Here is a 17,599-nt window from a genome sequence, read left to right on the forward strand (position 1 = left end):
TGGTCGCGACCGCCGGCCGCAACCAATCAGCATTATTGGCGCCAAATTTAAACCCCGCTCTGCTGATTGGTCGCGTTCGCTGCCCACGACCAATCAGCATTATTGGCGCCAAATTTAAACCCCGCTCTTCTGATTGGTCGTGTTCGCTGCCCGCGACCAATCAGCATTATTGGCGCCAAATTTAAACCCCGCTCTGCTGATTGGTCGTGTTCGCTGCCCGCGACCAATCAGCATTATTGGCGCCAAATTTAAACCCCGCTCTGCTGATTAGTCGCGACCGCCGGCCGTGACCAATCTGCGATATAGCCGCCAAGTTTTAACACCGCTTTGGTGATTGGTCACGGTTGCCGGCCTCGACCAATCAGCGATTTTGGCGCCAAATTTAAACACCGCTCTGCTGATTGCGCCCTGTCGGCCGCATACATATTCTAGAATACCCGATGCATTAGAATCGGGCCACCATCTAGTGGGTGTATATATGTATACTGTATATATGTGTATATATATTTATACTGTGTGTGTGTATATATATGTATACTGTATATGTGTATATATATATACTGTATATGTGTGTATATATATGTATACTGTATAAGTGTGTATATATGTATACTGTATATGTGTGTATGTATGTATACTGTATATGTGTGTGTATATGTATACTGTATGTGTGTGTGTGTATATATATGTATACTGTATATGGGTGTATATATGTATACTGTATATATGTGTATATATATATTTATACGGTATGTGTGTATATATATGTATACTGTATATGTGTGTGTATATATATGTATACTGTATATGTGTGTATATGTATACTGTATATGCGTGTATATATATGTATACTGTATATGTGTGTATATATGTATACTGTATGTGTGTGTATATATATGTATACTGTATATGGGTGTATATATGTATACTGTATATATGTGTATATATATATTTATACGGTATGTGTGTATATATATGTATACTGTATATATGTATACTGTATATGTGTGTATATATATATACTGTATATGTGTGTATATGTGTATACTGTATATGTGTGTATATATGTATACTGTATATGTGTGTGTATATATATGTATACTGTATGTGTGTATTTATATGTATACTGTATATGTGTGTGTATTTATATGTATACTGTATATGGGTGTATATGTGTATATACTGTATATATGTGTGTGTGTATATATGTATACTGTATATGTGTATATATGTATACTGTATGTGTATATATGTATACTGTATATATGTGTATATATATTTATACTGTATGTCTGTATATATATGTATACTGTATATGTGTGTATATATGTATACTGTATATATGTGTATATATATGTATACTGTATATGTGTGTGTATATATATGTATACTGTATATGTGTATGTATAATGTATATGGGTGTATATATATGTATACTGTATATGTGTGTATATATATATGTATACTGTATATGTGTATGTATAATGTATATGGGTGTATATATATGTATACTGTATATGTGTGTATATATGTATACTGTATATGTGTATGTATAATGTATATGGGTGTATATATATGTATACTGTATATGTGTGTATATGTATACTGTATATGTGTATGTATAATGTATATGGGTGTATATATATGTATACTGTATATGTGTGTATATATATGTATACTGTATATGTGTGTATATATGTATACTGTATATGTGTATGTATAATGTATATGGGTGTATATATATGTATACTGTATATGTGTGTATATATATGTATACTGTATATGTGTGTGTATATATGTATAATGTATATGTGTGTATATATATGTATACTGTATATGTGTGTATATATGTATACTGTATATGTGTATGTATACTGTATATGTGTGTATATATATGTATACTGTATAAGTGTGTATTTTCATGACTATGAATTAACACATGTGGAATTATATACTTAACAAAAAAGTGTGAAACAACTGAAAATATGTCTTATATTCTAGGTTCTTCAAAGTAGCCCCCTTTTGCTTTGATGACTGCTTTGCACACTCTTGGCGTTCTCTTGATGAGCTTCTAGAGGTAGTCACCGGAAATGGTCTTCACTTCACAGGTGTGCCCTGTCAGGTTTAATATGATAAAGTGCTTTATTCTTTGTCGGGTCCAGGGGTCCTGTAGAATGTGAATCCCTGAGGAACAGCGGATCCTTGGCTTGTGCCAAGACAGAAGAAAAGTTGCTGAACACTTGGTACCCCAACGTGATCAATCTATTTGCCAATCAAGATGCCCTGCAGCTGATTAATGCGGACAAATTGGATTCCTTTTATAACTGCGTCTCGACACTTATGTCCAACCAGGTAAAGGCGGCTGCGAGATCCGTGATATATAAGGATTCATGTTCATTATTGTATCTCTGGATCAAACATAGACTCAGAGTGGTATTCCCATCTCATATATGTATGGCACTTCCACAGTCTGAGGACGCACATCCGGCTGAAGTATATTGCTGCGCAGGAACATGCCGGGTCCCTGAGCTGCAATGCATGCCGCCAGCCAAAGGCCGGTAGCTGATGTCGGTGTGCCAGTCACGAGCGACGCATGGAAGTGACGTCATGCGCTGCCTCTACCGGCACACTGAAATCAGCTACAGAAGAAGGCGCCGCATGTCGTGGGAGCGGAGGAAGGTAAGAAGAATCATTTATTTTTGTTTATTTAATGTATTGGAAAAGAACGACAGAACATTATACCAGGAAAGGGCCAAGGATGGGGAGCATTAGACAAGGAAGGGGCTCAGGGTGGGGAGAATTAGACAAGGAAGGGGCCCAGGATGGGGAGCATTATATAATGAAGGGGCCCAGGATGGGGAGCATTATACAAGGAAAGGGCCCAGGATGGGGGGAATTAGACAAGGAAGGGTTCCAGGATGGGGAGCATTATACAAGGAAGGTGCCCAGGATGGGGGGAATTAGACAAGGAAGGGTCCCAGGATGGGGAGCATTATACAAGGAAGTAGCTTAGGATGAGAAGCATTATACAAGGAAGGGTCCCAGGATGGGGAGAATTAGACAAGGAAGGGTCCCAAGATGGGGAACATTATACAAGGAAGTAGCCTAGGATGAGGAGCATTACACAAGGAAGGGGCGCAAGATGGAGAGCATTATACAAGGAAAGGTCGCAGGATGGGGAGCATTACACAAGGAAGGGGAGCATGATGGGGAGCATTACACAAGGAAGGCGCGCAGGATGGGGAGCATTACACAAGGAAGGGGTGCAAGATGGGGAGCATTATACAAGGAAGTAGCCTAGGATGAGGTGCATTACACAAGGAAGGAACGCAGGATGGGGAGCATTACACAAGGAAGGGGCGCAAGATGGGGAGCATTATACAAGGAAGGGGCGCAAGATGGGGAGCATTACACAAGGAAGGGGCGCAGGATGGGGAGCACTATACAAGGAAGGGGCGCATGATGGGGAGCATTATACAAGGAAGGGGTGCATGATGGGGAGCATTTTACAAGGAAGAGGCCAAGGATGGGGAGCATTATACCAGGCAGGGGTTCAGAATGGGGGGCTTTGTACAAGGAAGCGGCCCAGGATAGGGAGCATTATACCAGAATGGGGGTCATTATATCATGACATGGGCCAGGATGAAGGACATTACACCAGGAAGGGCACAAGGATGGAGGTCATTATACCAGAATGGGGCCTAGGATGGGGGACAGGATACCAGGATGGAAGACATTGTTATAGGATGAGGGACATTGTACCAGGATGGGGGACATTGTTATAGGATGTGGGACATTATACCAGGATGGGGGACATTGTTGCAGGAAGGGGCCAGGATGGGGGACATTATTACAGTAAGAGGCCCAGGACAAAGGACATTATACCAGGAAGGAGCCCAGGATTGGGACGTTATTGCTGAAAGGGGGCTCAGGATGGGGGGTATTATACACAGAAGGTGGATATTATAACAGGAAGAGGCCCAGGATAGGGGATATTATAACAGGAAGGGGTGCAGGATGGGGAACATTATACCAGGAAGGGGCCTAGAATGAGAGACATTATTATAGGATGGGGCTAGGGCTACGATGGGGGAGATTATTACAGGAAACATCCAAGGCAAGGGCGAACACGCGCATCATTATCGGATCTAGAATGCTACAAGGGCCCATAGGCATTATACAAGGAAGGTGCCCAGGATAGGGGGAATTAGACAAGGAAGGGTCCCAGGATGGGGAGCATTATACAAGGAAGTAGCCTAGGATGAGAAGCATTATACAAGGAAGGGTCCCAGGATGGGGAGAATTAGACAAGGAAGGGTCCCAAGATGGGGAGCATTATACAAGGAAGTAGCCTAGGATGAAGAGCATTATACAAGGAAGGGGTGCAGGATAGGGAGCATTACACAAGGAAGGGGAGCAAGATGGAGAGCATTATACAAGGAAGGGGCGCAGGATGGGGAGCATTACACAAGGAAGGGGCGCAGGATGGGGAGCATTATACAAGGAAGGGGCGCATGATGGGGAGCATTATACAAGAAAGGGGCGCAGGATGGGGAGCATTACACAAGGCAGGGGTGCCAGATGGGGAGCATTATACAAGGAAGTAGCCTAGGATGAGATGCATTACACAAGGAAGGCGCGCAGGATGGGGAGCATTACACAAGGAAGGGGCGCAAGATGGGGAGCATTATACAAGGAAGGGGCGCAAGATGGGGAGCATTACACAAGGAAGGGGCGCAGGATGGGGAGCACTATACAAGGAAGGGGCGCATGATGGGGAGCATTATACAAGGAAGGGGCGCATGATGGGGAGCATTTTACAAGGAAGGGGCCAAGGATGGGGAGCATTATACAAGGTAGGGGTTCAGGATGGGGGGCATTGTACAAGGAAGCAGCCCAGGATAGGGAGCATTATACCAGAATGGGGATCATTATACCATGACATGGGCCAGGATGAAGGACATTACACCAGGAAGGGCACAATGATGGAGGTCATTATACCAGAATGGGGCCTAGGATGGGGGACAGGATACCAGGATGGAAGACATTGTTATAGGATGTGGGATATTATACTAGGATAGGGGACATTGTTACAGGAAGGGGCCAGGATGGGGGACATTATTACAGTAAGAGGCCCTGGACCAAGGACATTATACCAGGAAGGAGCCCAGGATTGGGACGTTATTGCTGAAAGGGGCTCAGGATGGGGGGTATTATACACAGAAGGTGGATATTATAACAGGAAGAGGCCCAGGATAGGGGATATTATAACAGGAAGGGGCGCAGGAAGGGGATCATTATACCAGGAAGGGGCCTAGAATGAGAGACATTATTATAGGATGGGGCTAGAGCTACGATGGGGGAGATTATTACAGGAAACATCCAAGGCAAGGGCGAACACGCGCATCATTATCGGATCTAGAATGCTATAAGGGCCCATACATCTGACCAACATGCTGGTGGGGGCCCAGGTCCAAATTTTGCACATCTACAGGAACATGGCATTACAATATGTCATATGTTGGGAAGGGTTTAAGCTACAGCACATTACATAGCCTCTTGCAGCTATATCAATGGAAAAATGAAAAATGTATGGCTTTTTGAAGACGGAAAGGAAAAAATGCAAAACAAAAAATGATCCGGTCCTGAAGGGATTAAGGATTTCCCACCCACAGTAAATGTTGTCACTCAGCTTTCTTCTCTTATGGCCCAGTCCGTCTCCCTGTTTTCTGCACCACTCTCGTAGTCATGTATTTTTTCTCCTTATAAACACTAATATATACTTGCTGATTTCTCCCCCCCACAGGTGAGAGACCTTCTGCAGAAAACTGTAGAAACTTTTGTCCGTTTATTTGATCTGATAGACGGGCAATTTTTACCAATCTCCAAAATGCAACTTACATTTGATGACGAGAAAATGGATTTCTATCCAAGCTTCCAGGACGTAGAAGAAGTTGTACTATTTATATTAACTCGGATCTCCAAGACCCTTCAGGTATCAGGATTTTTTTTTCAATGCTGACAACTTACTTTTTATAGTAGGTACATGTGTGGCTCACAGGTAAAAACTGCAGTAAAAAAAATTGGAAATTTGCTGCCACCATTTTGGAATATCACAGCAAAAAAAAAATATAGTACTGGCTGATTTACAATTCCTATTGGCTGTCACCTAGTATATGAGCGTCCGCAGCAGTATCCTCCGGTGGGCCCCCATGCAGGGATAGGACAACGAGTATATTGACTTTGTAATACACATTGCAAAAATATATGAGAATTATAAGTAGAAGAGTTGGGTAGCATAAACACTTTTACAGGCTCGGACTGGCCAACAGGAGAAATGGAGAATCCTCCGGTGGGCCCCAATGAAGGGATGGCTCTCCACTCCAGTCCCCTATTAAAGTGCACCTGTCAGCAGGAGTGTGCTCAGTAAACCACATACACTGTCAGGAGGGCGACATTACACAGAGTAAAATGATACCTTAGTTGATGAAATTCGTCCTGTGGTTCTTGTGTAATCTTTACTTTCAGTTTGGAAATAATGATATGCTTATGCTCCGGGGCGGCGTGTGGGGGCACTCTATCTGGTGCTCTGCTTACATATTCATGTGTATGCTCTTATGACAGCTCACTGATCGTCCACTGACCTGCCTCCTATTTTACCTAGCCCCGCACTACTAGATGCATTATGTAAAAGAGGAGGCAGGTCAGTGAAGGCACAGTGAGCTGTCATAAGAGCATACAGATGAATATGTAAGCAGAGCACCAGATAGAGCGCCCCCCACAGGCCGCCCCGGAGGACGAGCGTATCATTATCTCCAAACTGAAAGTAAATGTTACACAAGAACCACAGGACGGATTTAATCAACTAAGTTATCATTTTAATCAGTGTAGTGGCACCCACCTAACAATGTATGTGTTTTACTGAGCTCAATCCTGCTGACAGGTGCGCTTTAAATGTATAAGTGGTTAAATCTGAATTTTTGGGGTGACAGATGCCCTTTAAGCTCCCTTTAGTGGCCACTGAGGATACACAGCATGGCAGCTTTTATTTCATGTCTATGCTGAGGATATGGAGCTTTGTATGGAGTTTTTGATTTATTTATATCAAAATAGGTGGATGTTCAGGGGGTTTATATTAGAGACTTCTGCAGTATTCATGTCACTTTATAGAACGTTCTTCTTTGTCCAGAATATTCAGACGGTGCAGCCGTGGCTTTCTGGTAGTAACACGGTTCAGATCATCGAGGCCAAACTCCCTGATTACATCTTTGATTCTGCCGCGCTGAAGCTGAAGGAGGCCGTCAGCCACAATTTACACCAGCCATTCAGGCATTTCCAAACCTACGGTAAGCGGGACGTGAATCATTAAAAGGATGATACATACGGTAAGCTGGACGTGAATAATTAAAGGGATGGTACATACGGTAAGCTGGACGTGAATCATTAAAGGGATGGTACATATGGTAAGCTGGACGTGAATCATTAAAGGGATGGTACATACGGTAAGCTTGACGTGAGTCATTAAAGGGATGGTACATACTGTAAGCTGGACGTGAATCATTATAGGGATGGTACATACAGTAAGCAGGATGTGAGTCATTAAAGGGATGGTACATACGGTAAGCTGGACGTGAATCATTATAGGGATGATACATACAGTAAGCAGGACGTGAGTCTTTAAAGGGATGGTACATACGGTAAGCTGGCTGCGAATCATTAAAGGCATGGTACATACGGTAAGCTGGACATGAGTCATTACAGGGATGGTACATAGGGTAAGCTGGACGTGAGTCATTAAAGGGATGGTACATATGGTAAGCTGGCCGCGAATAATTAAAAGAATGGTACATACAGTAAGCTGGACGTGAATCGTAAGTATTAAAGCGATGGAACATATGGGAAGCTGGACGTGAATCTAGTATTAAAGGGATGGAACAATCACAATCAGAAATCTCCTGCCGGCGCTTGCAGCGTGATATTCCTGTGGACGCTTTGATCCTGATACCTTTCCAAAAGCCATTGAACTCAGTGTTAGGGGTTCCCAGAGGTGTGATCCTCATCTATCAGACATTATCATGCAGAAATACTATATATCATTGGTCTAACAAGCACTGCAAAGAGGATCTGTCTCTAGATTTCACCATATAAATGTAGATTATCAAATTGATCTCTTAGACCTGATGAAGCCAGAGAACTCGCTTTCAAAAATCCATGTCCGATCAGCTGTATAATCCTCTTTGAAAGTTTTCTCCGCCCGATATTAAGATGAGTCTAGATACAACTATAAATTCTGTGTTATATTATTTGATAGTTGAAAGCTTCAGCTGGCTGGTGGATGGTTCAGCCGCGGAGAAAGTAGAAACTGTGTGCAAAGCAGTCATCAAAGCAAAAGGTGGCTACTTTGAAGAACCTAGAATATAAGACATATTTTCAGTTGTTTCACACTTTTTTTGTTAAGTATATAATTCCACATGTGGTAATTCATAGTTTTGATGCCTTCAATGTGAATGTACAATTTTCATAGTCATGAAAATACAGAAAAATCTTTAAATGAGAAGGTGTGTCCAAACTTTTGGTCTGTACTGTATGTGTGATCATAATGTGTTTTTTTTTTTTTTTACATATTGGACCTTCTTGCATATTATCTCGAACCGTCATTAAATTGACTCATCCCTGCACAGCAACACTGGCTTTGATGTTTCTAGTAAAAATCGACTGCTTATGCGCCGTTCATCATATGCAAGTTATCTAGGACTAGTCCAGCGGGACGTCACTTCCCACAAACAAATCTGACCTCAGATGCTGTGATCTCACCCAAATCATGGCATCTTAGTCTCACCTGGCGAGGTGGATCTTCTAAGCCTCGGGTCTGGGTGGGCACACGGACCCCGGGTGTTGGTGTGGCAAGCAGGAAGGCACATGAGCAGCAAGGAATTGGCACTCAGGAATCTTGGGAGCTGCAGGATGGATGTAGCGTAACCCAGTAGGAATGGAAGAAAGTTAACGCAGAAGGTGGAGCACACCAAACAAAAGTCTAAAAACTCAATCCTAAGACCCAGGTGTGTGTCCTAATGGTCCATAAATAGGATTTAGGAGATTATGTCACTGAGCTACACAGGACAACCTGTAAAACCTGACGTGGAGCACAGCACGGGGCAGCAGACCGAAGTGAAGGAAGCAGAGCTCGGATACCCAAGACAGGTGTATAATACTTAATTTCACATGCCCAATTTGCATATGACAGCCGGCACATAAAAAGTTTAGTCTTTTAAGGTAGAAACATTTTTGCCAGATATATACCGTGAATGTCAATGCAGGAATTTGGCATGCCTGAAGGACCTGACAGGTTCACTTTACGGGGACCCTCTTCGGTTCGTTTGAAGGGTCCCTTGACAATAAGCTGATCACAGCTGTAGTCGGGTGGACGCAGCAACGAGGACTAAGTTGCAGGAATCATTTTCTTACCATTCCCATTAGAATCAATACTGTCCTAAGTCCTACAGAGCGAGGGGTGCAACGTGTCCGATAATAATTGAGGGTCAAATCAGAAATCTCAAGGGTAAACGAGACTGATTTATATTTGTATTCCAGTGTATAGAAGAATTTCACACCCTGGCCAGAGATATCATGGGACTGCCCACCCGCGCTTACTTCACCATGGTACACCTCGACTGCGATGACTTAAAGCAAGGCCTGGCTGACAAAGCAAAAAGTTTTGCAAATATATTACTAGATAGACTGGTGACAAATCACAGATTGGAGAATGAAGAGTGAGTAAAATCCTGGATTCAAGGAGGTTTCACAATAGAAAAAAATAATCTGTAATGGGCCTCTACCTGCCATGTGCCGTTCAGGGGCCCTTGGGGTCAAGGTCAAGTGCTACTTCTGCTATGATTTCATACAGTGAGTTATAGATGCTGATGCTACAGTAAAAGTTAAGAATCTCACATTACTTTACTTATGATACCATAAAATATCATCACATTCCAGTATATAATATACAGGTGCATCTCACTAAATTAGAATATCATCAAAAAGTTAATTTTTTTCATTTCTTCAGTACAAAAATTTAAATTCATATATTATATAGAGTCATTACAAACAGAGTGATATATTTCAAGTGTTTATTTCTGTTAATGTTGTTGATTATGGCTTACAGCCAATGGAAACACAAAAGTCATTATCTCAGTAAATTAAAATAACTAACAAATACACCTGCAAAGGCTTCCTAAGCTTTTAAAAAGGTCCCTTAGTCTGTTTCAGTAGGCTCCACAATCATTGGGAAGACTGCTGACTTGACAGATGTCCAGAAGGCAGTCATTGACACACTCCACAAGGTCCCAGAGTTCCAATTTTCATTTGGAAATCAAGATCCCAGAGTCTGGAGGAAGAGTGGAGAGGCCACAATCCAAGCTGCTTGAGGTCTTGTGTGAAGTTTCCACAATCAGTGATGGTTTGGGGAGCCATGTCATCTGCTGGTGTAGGTCCACTGTGTTTTATCAAGACCAAAGTCAGCGCAGCCGTCTACCAGGACATTTTACAGCACTTCATGCTTCCCTCTGCTTTTTGGAGATGGAAACGTCATTCTCCAGCAGGACTTGGCCCCTGTCCACACTGCCAAAAGTACCAATACCTGGTTTACACACAACAGTATCACTGTGCTTGATTGGCAGAAAACTCGCCTGACCTAATCCCCATAGAGAATCTATTATAGAGAATCTATAGGGTATTGTCAAGAGGAAGATGAGAGACATCAGACCCAACAATGCAGACGAGCTGAAGGCTGCTATCAAAGCAACCTGGGCTTCCATAACACCTCAGCAGGGCCACAGGCTGATCGCCTCCATGCCACATTGCCGCATTGATGCAGTAATTGATGCAAAAGGATCCCAGACCAAGTATTGAGTGCATTTACTGAACAGACATTTCAGTAGGCCAACATTTCAGATTTTAAAAACATTTTTCAATCTGTTGTTATAAAGTATTCTAATTTACTGAGATAATGACTGTTGTGTTTTCATCGGCTGTAAGCCATAATCATCAACATTAAAAGAAATAAACACTTGAAATAGATCCCTCTGTGTGTAATGACTCTATATAATATATGAGTTTCAATTTTTGTACTGAAAACTGAAATAAAGTAACTTTTTGATGATATTCTAATTTAGTGAGATGCACCTGTATGTAATAATCTTTGCTTCGCTTAGGATCTTCATGGAATTTGAGAAAATCAAGGAACAAGCGTTAAAGACTCCTGAAACTAATGAAGATGTAATAGAGGAGATTGCGCTTGTGGAGCAGGCGAAGAATAAAAGCCTGGTAGAGCTAAAGTCCCGAATTGCTGTACGTACAGTACGTCCCTGGGTATAATTAGTGTAAAACATAATATATAGGATTATTCCGATATTTCTTGTGTCCTGGTTAATATGTATTTTTCCATATATAGGTCATGTCATACTAGCTATACTTACCAGTCCCCCTCCAGGTTTCAGTGATGAGATCCCCAACATGATCATGTGATTGCTGCAGCCTATCAGTGACTACAGTGGTAACCTGCTACAGCCAGTGATTGGCTACAGAAATCACATGTCCACATAGAGCAGGAAGAACACAAACTGATGGAGGGAACTGTAGTTGTGGAGCATCAGTATAATTTTATAACCTAAGTTTTTGGAAAAAATATAATTGGTGCAACCCCTGTGATTGTAGATGCTAGATACATTAATACAGAGTGAGTTTCATTTTTTTAATTTTAGGAGTGTCAGCGGAGGATGAGTTATCTTCTAGATGTTCATTTATTTGTACCTGAAGATATCATCCTGAACTCAACAGTGTTACTGTGGCCAAAAAATATCAACCCAGTGTTTGATGAAAATGTCCAGGTATGTGGGCTCATTTCTGAAAATGGGGTCTCGGGTGCCAGCCCCAATGAAGCAGCAGCCCCCTGCAGTGTCCAGGTAATTAAACTGGGCGCTCTGGGAGCGTTTTTTGATAACTGTTCCTTTCTAAAAGCTGATTGAAAACGGCAAGTGTAAAGGAGAGGGCGAGCTGCTGGGAAAAGAGAGACGCTTATGCTGGAACTGGAGAAACTTTTGCGTCGGATGGAAGAATTTGCAGAGTACTCTGAGCTGGATATGATGCAGCAGGTATGATAGTCACAGGCTGTGTTATAGTTTTCCCTCTTCTTATTTTCATTACTTTAAGACTCTTTTCATATTTGTACAGATCCTTTTTACCCAAAACGCATCATGGTTGTCGTGAACGATAATTTTTTTGTGCAATACAAAAGATCATTTCACCCGACGATCAAGTGTTTGGCCATTCGTCGGTGATTGGCAGCCTATTTATACTGCACAATTATCCTTAAACGAGCGTTCCTGGGAAGTAGTTATAAAATGCTCCCTAACTCCGGTTTGGAGTTGCATTAGGCTTTTTTTATGTTGTTTCTTTTGGGGGGGTTCTATCCCTTTTTAAAGGCAAGAATCAAGAATATTGAGACTACAGCCAATAGTGTAACCTGAAGCTTCAATGCAAAATCTCCATTAGGGCCCCCAACTATTGCAGGTCTTTAATAGTAGTGATCTTCTCATATGAGTCAAAGAGACCTTTTGAGCCCCCCTTAGCTCCAGATGCGACTGCAATCCCTGCACGCACTGTAGTTACACCCTTGACTGCAGCATTATTTTTGCTATGCAAAAAAAAACTATGAAAAAAACATAAACCCGACTGACCACGATTATCAGCCAGAACAGTCTTTATAGAGGCAGTCCCTAGTGCTTAACCTGAAGTGCAGTCAAACAAAGGCAGGTCAGAGGCAGTCGTCACACCTGAGCACTGGCGTATGAAAGCGTCCACTAGGCCTGAAACGCGTTGCATCCAATAGGCCTGAAACGCATTGCGTCCAATAGGCCTGAAACACGTTGCGTCCAATAGGCCTGAAACACGTTGCGTCCAATAGGCCTGAAACGAGTTGTTCCAATAGGCCTGAAACGCGTTGCGTCCAATAGGCCTAAAAATCGTTGCGTCCAATAGGCCTGAAAATCGTTGCGTCCAATAGGCCTGAAATGCATTGCGTCCAATAGGCCTGAAATGCGTTGATTCCAATAGGCCTGAAACGCATTGCGTCCAGTAGGCCTGAAACGCGTTGCGTCCAATAGGCCTGAAACGATTTGTGTCCAATAGACCTGAAAGGCCTGAAAGTTACACCTCTGACATCAGCTGTCTATAAAGTGGAGCATATAGGAGTCTGTATTCTGCAAATGAGAAGTAAAGTTCACCGGTGAGAAGTCAGTCTCATACTGTAACTTGTGACTGTCTAACTCATTTTCTTTAACGGAGGCAGTCCGGTTAACCCTTTACTTATCTGTGTTTATTGTGCCTGGTTTCAGTAAGTGACAGATGTGAGGACTGTACAGAAGCGAATAGCAGACGCAGAGGAGGCGGTGGCTTATATTAACAAAGAAGAAGCACTGTATAAATGGGACCTTACAACATACCCTGAGCTGGATTCTTCAAAAGTCAACATCGAACCTTACCAGAAACTTTTTGCACTGATTTACAAATGGCAAAAAACTGAAAAAAAGTATGTGCACCCCATTGGGGAATTCTGAGTTAACTCTTGGCATGCCGTTATTTATTAACACCAGACGTGATCTGAAGTGGAGAGTAAATGGCGCATTTAAACAAGCTGATGATCATTCCCAATTATCAGCCCATGTAAATGTGCCTGTAATCACCCGATGAACAAGCAAAACACTAATTCGTTGGGAACGAATCATTTATGGCAGCAAAAATCATCTTTATCTACAGCACTTCGCCCCTTGTAACCTTATAGGGACAAAGTATATCTAATAACCAATCGTTCTGTCCCCATCACTGTTCTTCGGTCCTGGAAATAACCAAGCGCCAAAAGTCTTGCATATATTACAAGGGGATTATGTGTTATTAAAGGGCTGTCCGGCCTTGGGGCACAAGTCTGCAGTCACTCCATGTGACTGCAGTCATGTGAATCCTCACAGCATGTGTACTGTGCGCGTAATAAGGATTCTCCAGCATCGGGAGCACAGGCATGTGACAGCAAGTATGTGATTTGCATATATACGGTCACATCCCAACTAGACATATCCGGCCTTGCTCAATGCAAGCACATTGAGTGGAGCCAGACACGTCTAGTCGGAATGTGGTCTGAAGTATGCAAATCACATACTTGTGGTCACATAACAGCCCGTTCCCGGCACCGGAAAATCCTCGCAGTGCGTGCAATTTGAGAATTTAAAAGTCTGCAGTTACATAGACTGTAGACTTGTACCCCAAGGCCGGACAATCCCTTCTGCAAAATAGGAGATAAATGTATGATCGGTAGGGGTGCTCTAACCACAGGGTCCTCCAGTAATCCTGAGGACAGAGGTTCCAAAGTCTGCTGTGTGAATGGAGTGATCGTGCGCATGCATAGCCAGCGCTCCATTCATGTCTGTGGGAGCAGTCATGCGCATGCATAGCCATCACTCCCATAGATGCACACATGCTTCATTCACAAAGCTGTATCTAGGACCACCGCTTTCAAAACTGCTGGGGGCTGCAGCAGTCAGACTCCCAGTGATCAGACATTTATCAACAACCTTGTGGATAGGTGATTAAACATTATTTATGGGACAACCATAGCCATAGATGTAGAAGAGAAAAAAAGCAGAATAAACAGTAATAGATGAGCTAAAAACATGAAATTTATCAAAATATGTCTTGAAAAATCTCACGCTTCCAGGTGGATCGACGGCGCTTTCCTTGACCTGAACGGAGAAAGCATGGAAGCCGAGGTGGACGAATTCCTCCGAGAGGTCTACAAGATGATGAAACTGTTTCAGCAGAAGCAGAAGACGTTAGAAGAGGAGAAGAAAAAGGCGTCTCAACACCGGACACTGTCTGAAGATAAGGATTCGGTGGACGAGGAAAAGAAGGAAAGCCGCATAGTTCTCATGTGTTCTGCCATCACCGAGCAAATCAAGGCTTTTAAGGTAGATGCATCAAATAATGGATATATCAGTAATCTGGGCCCGGTTTGCTGGAGCGCGCTGTTACCTCCCAATCCCAGCCAACTTTAGCACAGTGGTTACTATCGAGACAGCAGCGGTGGTCGGTCTCCTAGGCAACGATCTGTAAACAAAAGAAAAGTCTTAATATCTCAAGAACGGCTGCAAATGTCAAGAAGCAGTAAATTGCAAAAGTGCAGGTTTTTACAATATCTATGAAGATGGGAATAACCCTTTAATTCATTTTTGTAGCCGTAATCCCGGGACACTGATTATGATTGACTCCTTTTCAGGAATATATCCCTCTGGTGAGCATCCTTTGCAACCCATGCCCCTCCTATATATCCATCCTGGCCTCCATGTGTCCAGCCTGCCCCCCTTCATATATCCATTCTGTCCCATATATCTATATATATCTATATCTATATCATATATATATAACAGTTTTGATTTATATATATCCATCCTAGCCCCCCCATATATGCATCCCACCCCACCCCATATATCTATCCAGGTCCCCACGTGTCCAGCTTGCCCCCCTTCACCTCCATGCGTCCATCCAGGTCCCCACGTGTCCAGCTTGCCCCCCTTCACCTCCATGCGTCCATCCAGGTCCCCACGTGTCCAGCCTGCCCCCCCTTCAGCCCCATGCGTCCATCCAGGTCCCACGTGTCCAGTCTGCCCCCCCTTCAGCCCCATGCGTCCATCCAGGTCCCACGTGTCCAGTCTGCCCCCCCTTCAGCCTCATGCGTCCATCCAGGTTGCCACGTGTCCAGCCTGCCCCGCTTCAGCCCCATGCGTCCATCCAGGTCCCCACGTGTCCAGCCTGCCCCCCCTTCAGCCTCATGCGTCCATCCAGGTCGCCACGTGTCCAGCCTGCCCCCCCTTCAGCCCCATGCATCCATCCAGGTACCCACGTGTCCAGCCTGCCCCCCCTTCAGCCCCATGCATCCATCCAGGTCCCCACATGTCCAGCCTGCCCCCCCTTCAGTCCCATGCATCCATCCATGTCCCCACATGTCCAGCCTGCCCCCCCTTCAGCTCCATGCGTCCATCCATGTCCCCACATGTCCAGCCTGCCCCCCCTTCAGCCCCATGCGTCCATCCATGTCCCCATGTGTCCAGCCTGACCCCCCTTCAGCCCCATGCGTCCATCCATGCATCCTGGGTAGGTGTTTATGCCCCTGCATCCATCCATCCTGGGTAGGTGTAAATGCCCCTCCAGCCATCCATCCTGGGTAGATGTATATGCTTTTCCATTCATCCATCCATCCTGGGTAGGTGTATATGCCCCTCCATCCATCCATCCATCCATCCATCCAATCTATCTATCTTTCTATCCCTTCCTTTCTGAGATAAGCTGCAATAATGCATTTGTCCTTTGCTACACCTTTGCACATACGCCATATACCTAATCAGTGGCCTTGTTATCAGCTGCTACTCTTTTAATTCAACTGTCCCATCAGTTGGGTGTTGCTGAGTACCACGCATTTAAAAAAAATGTGGGGCCGTTGCGATTTCTTTAGTGAAATGCTGGCTCCCTCTGAAAGAGCACTGACTTCTTTAATTTTCTATCTATGGATGAAAAAAAGATAAAAAAAAGTTTGGTCTGAGATGTTGTTTTAAAGTGCTACCTATGTCTGTCAATCAGAGCATCCTATTGGTTTTCACCCAGGCAGATAGATTGCTTGCAATAGATGTAATGAGTGAATGGAACAATGGAATAATGCAAGAGAATGGGACAATGGAACAATGGAATAATGCTAGAATGGAAGAATGGAACATCATTGCACATGTCATAATGGGCTCCTAGCCTTTATCTGGCTGTGCTTCGGCAGTCAGCTACAGTCTGCAGGGAGCCTGCAGACTAGGAAGAAGGTGGACCGCCGCTTGTTTGTTCACTAATTAGTTATCCTCTCCCCATCCCCTTGTCTGCAGGTACATGGGACATTGGGGGGGAGGGGAGAATGTTTGAAAATAGGCAGACTCATGCAGATTAAAAATGCATGCGTGGGCTGCAGCTGCAACAAGCAGTAAAGTTGTGGGTTTTAAGATGTCTATTGATGAACAACATGTCCTCCTAAGGGGAGTCTTTGTCCCTATCCCTACAATGGGTGCATTCTTGAAGCCAGGGTGCAGTCATAGGCCAAAACCAATTCAGGTTATCGCTTCTCGGCCTTTTGGCTAACATCAAGTGTAGTATCTGTTCTCATTTAGTATATGTGCTTAGCTTTTACCAATATATTGCATTGCAATGTTATCTATCTATCTATCTATCTTCCCGGCTGCTTGTTTTCCCTCTATCCACACCCTCCTCTTCTTTGATTGACAGCTCTGGCTTCATAGAACCAGAGAAGGAAGGAGACAGAGGTAAAACAAGCAGGTGGGAAGGTGTATATAAAGGATTGGCCCACGCCGTGATCCACGGAGCGCTTGTACTTGGTTTCAACAGTCATTCTGTGCTGACAGTCCCTTTAAAATCAGTGTTTCCCAAACTCCAGTCCTCACGGCCCCCCACAGGTCATGTCTTCAGGATTTCCATAGTATTGCACAGGTGAGAGAATTCCTGATTC

At 43.6% G+C, this 17,599-nt stretch overlaps 1 pseudogene; it reads left to right on the forward strand.

Annotated features, from left to right (window-relative positions):
• The first annotated feature begins 17,190 nt into the window (after nucleotides 1-17,190).
• On the forward strand, nucleotides 17,191-17,304 carry LOC141235370 (U2 spliceosomal RNA; annotated as a pseudogene).
• The last annotated feature ends 295 nt before the right edge of the window (nucleotides 17,305-17,599 follow it).

Source organism: Phyllobates terribilis, unplaced genomic scaffold (assembly GCF_046119375.1).
Source record: "Phyllobates terribilis strain yellow unplaced genomic scaffold, ASM4611937v1 Scaffold_651__1_contigs__length_880973, whole genome shotgun sequence".
Classification (NCBI taxonomy): Eukaryota; Metazoa; Chordata; class Amphibia; order Anura; family Dendrobatidae; genus Phyllobates; species Phyllobates terribilis.